Source organism: Octopus bimaculoides, chromosome 28, assembly GCF_001194135.2.
Source record: "Octopus bimaculoides isolate UCB-OBI-ISO-001 chromosome 28, ASM119413v2, whole genome shotgun sequence".
Lineage (NCBI taxonomy): Eukaryota > Metazoa > Mollusca > Cephalopoda > Octopoda > Octopodidae > Octopus > Octopus bimaculoides.
In genome coordinates, this window is record NC_069008.1 from 17,627,190 (window position 1) to 17,631,279 (window position 4,090).

Sequence of the window (4,090 nt, forward strand, 5' to 3'; positions counted from 1 at the left end):
CAAAGCAAACAACAACAACAACAACAACAACACAAAAGACAGCAACATTAACAAAAAAATTATAAAAAAACAAGAAACAAACATCAGTGAGGGAGCTACTGTGTAATCACTCAACCAGCTAGAAATAACAACCAAATAACCCTACAATCTTAAGAAATGGAAGGTCATTAAATAATGTAGTCTCAGAGGCATTATGTTTGAATAAAGATTGGGATGGGCATGGTAGGAACAGCATTTTTTGGTCAAGACTGCCTTAAGACTAAATGATATCAACAGTAAAGACACACAAGATAATGTACTCCTTGATACACTATGTCAGAGTGTAAAATGGTATAATAACAAAGGGTATGGCCATTTGTTACATGTCTACTGAAAGTGGAACATACAACCGGTGTTGGTATGTTTATGTCCATGTAACTTAGCAGTTTGGCAAAAGAGACTGACAGAATAAGTACCAGGTTTAAAAAAAAAAGTACTGGGGTTGATTCATTTGATTACTTAAAAAATAAGTAAGGGAGGGCATCTGGCTGTAAAACATTGCCCCAAGAACATAAGCATCTAACTGATGCCAATGTGAAAAATGGACATAAAATTAATGATGGACTGAATGAACCCAGGTCTGTCTCATCTGTGCTTACATCACAAATGGTATCTTGATTTCTGTTTGGCATTCGTTACTCCTGAAGATATGGGTAACACATCACACTCAAATTATGTACGATGATAATGTAATTATGCATGTAATGTTTTTATTATATTGAAACAGATGTAGAGTAAAAATTTCAAATTATATATGCGAAATTTATGCCCTTCTGTCATTTATTCTAAATATGTAGGTGTATACAAACACACATGTATACAGACATCTTCAAAATATCTAATATATATACTAAAACTCACAACACATACTATCACCAGTGTTAAATATGTATATATGTGCATATAGCACACTATATGCGTAAATATTTGGTGTTTGCTTCTAGACATGCATTCTTTGATGATAAATGTATATATGTTCATGGAGCACTGCAATACATGTACTTACGAGCAAAGAGAAATATGTAAAATATGTATGCTTGCATCTGTGCGCACAGCTGTGATGCATGTAAACATGCATACAGCAATGCAGAGCATGCACATGGGCACCAATATATGTATATATGAGCACACTGCTCTAAGTTTTGCAATAATATGTAACACTGTATGAAATGACCAATACAGACAGACATGTTAAGTGCAGCATTATAAAGAGAAGTGCACAATACAGGAATTGTAGACAAATGTACAAAGATTCAAAACTTGTTGCATTAAGACATGCAAACTGTCCCTAAATATACAAAACATTGCACAAAATAAAATACACAATTTTATGAAATATAAGGTGGTGCAGCAGAGAGAGCACCATATTGAGAATGTAGAAATACTGCACAATCTTGAAGCTACTTAAGAGTGCACAAGGAGCGTCATACTGAAAATAAACACCACTGCACATAGTGCACTATCATGAAATTGCACATCCGCTGCAACATACTAAAACCAATAGAAAACAGCATCAATAGACTACACTGCACTAGATGAAGTGCATAGCAGCAAAAATCTGTAATTCACCATCATCATCATAAACTATATTGCTGCGATTGTTGCACATCACAGCAAAAAATCAAACCTGAACCACAACAGAGTTTAAAAACGCTGTGCACATTTAAGTGCATCATCCTCATACTATAACACTGCACTGAAAATAGATATCAAATTAAGGTGCATGGCACTGCACACAAAAATAATCTGTAGTGCATTAATTGCTGTACATCACACAGGAACTATACAATGCACACTGTGCATTACTGAAAAGAACCATATTACAAACAAGGCAGCACATGGAAGTGCACATACAGATAGAGTGCAGAAATGGCTGCATATCACACTGGAATGACAACATTGCACACAGTGCATCACTAGACATGAAAGTGCTCGGCAGTGCATATACATAGAGTGCATAAACCACAATACATTATACTGGAGCTATACAAAGTAGACACACGCAGTGCATAACAGAAAGTAGGGGAACACTGCAGACATTAAAAAGGTGCAGGGCTGCACAGAAGAAAAGACTACTCCATCTACATTCAACACATTGCACCTTGAAGGGATGCCCGGGCACATTATCCCTACCACCACTCTTGCTCTCTGTCTCTCCCTCTCCAGCTGAGATAACCACCCATCTTCTCGACTGCAAGATGCCTGTTGCCACCCTTTTATCATAATTAAATCTCTCAGCACCTAGCAAATAGCTACCTGCCTCTCTAGTACACACAACATCAAAGGATCTTGTTCTGTGAGTTATTTGGTGGGAGGTAGGGGGAGGTAGAGGTGAGGCTGAAGGAAATAGAAGAGGGCACAGGAGGAGCTGATAAGTGACAGAAGAGGAGGATAGACAGCAACAGTATGATAAAACTGTATAGAGATGAGAAACAGGGACAGGATGTGAAGTGTAAAAGAGGAGGGAGTTAGGAATGCAGAATGACAGAGAAGGAGGTCAGAGGTATGTAGGGATGGATGCTCAACAAATTAGGAATCCAACTCGTGGCGATACATGTAACTGTAGTGAACAGTTTTGGAATCACTGCAGTAAGGGATGACTTTTGAGGAAAATGACAAAATCTCTGAGTTTAGTTTGCAGATTCCAAATAATATGCACCTCCCATGGAATATTAGCAGTTCCAAACCATCACAGACATTTGTAATTGCAAGATATGGTTGCTAAGATGAAGTGGTTTGACTTCATCTTTGAAATACTGTCTACTTCCCCCTACTTTTATGATTCAGACAAGGGTATTTAAGAACAAAGTTTTCTACAGCTGGATGCCCTTCTTGTCACCAACCTCTGCATTTTTTTTCCAAGTGAAGTAATACTTTTCCAGTCTATCAGACCACAGCCCCTTATGCCTGGCCTCAATTGAGGGGTCTTGCCCTACAAGTTACTGAGAGTCCTCACTGCTTCTGGTACCACATAAGTACCCAGAAAGTGGTTGGTGTTAGGAAGTGATTGGTATGAGGATAGTTGCATAAAGAAATGCTGAGCTCTAATTGTGAAGGGAACCTGTGGAAGGGGTAGACCCAGGAAGACGTGGGATGAAGTGGTGTGAAAGGATCTTTGGACATTGAGCCTCAATGAGGAAATGCAAAGGGACCATAAGTTGTAGCAATTTGCTGTACTTGATGTGTCAGGCCGGGTACAGGCTTGTTTGTCCTTTGCAGGTGCTGGTGCCACATAAAATACACCTGTGCCAATGTTGCACAAATGCACCTGTGCCGATGGCACATACAAAGAACACCCAGCATATCCTGTAAAGTAGCTAGTGTTAGGAAGGGCATCCAGCCATAGAAAGCATGCCACAACAGAGAATTGGTGTCTGGCCAGCTTCATGTCAAACCATCCAACCCATGCCAGCATGGAAAAAATGGACGTTAAAGGATGATGATGGTGACGATGAGGATGGATGTGGTTAAAGCATGGTTGAAAAATGCTGAGGTAAAGACCGAGAGTATTGTAGTCAACATAAGAATGGGATTGGGGTAAAACGTGACAAGAAGTAATTCATTAAAATATACAGAAGATAGAAGATTGAAGAAGGGAGAGAACCCTACGGCATACTTGAATTTAAAAAAAAGCATGAGGGACACAAAGAGTTGTGATAAATAAATAAAAGAATAAATAAAATAAAAGAACATTCTGTCCGTGACTGAATTCCACCCTATGTGGAAATGAATAACGATCAATCAATCATTGATTAAATAGAGATCAGTACTCGACTGTTTTGCTGAAATGCAAAGATTCCATGCTAACATCATGCAAATTTTTTTAACTTTGCAGATCTGGATAACCCATGCTGACATCAGACAGGTAATGGAGAGTGCAAATAATGCAGACACACAATACATATTCTACAAACGCCACATGAATATATTTGTTTGCAAGATTCTTGATGATCATTGTTGGCAAAATGACCCTCCCAAGATACTATGTGTGTGGGTGTGTGTGTGTGTGAGTAAGTGTGTGTATGTATATATATATATATATATATATATA

At 38.4% G+C, this 4,090-nt stretch overlaps 1 protein-coding gene across 1 annotated transcript in view; it reads right to left on the reverse strand.

Moving 5' to 3' along the window:
* The window catches only part of LOC106872263 (talin), a gene marked incomplete at its 5' end in the record, with an annotated part of 182,270 nt that overhangs the window by 69,310 nt on the left and 108,870 nt on the right, over positions 1-4,090 (reverse strand). The gene's annotated exons all lie outside the window — the stretch shown is intronic.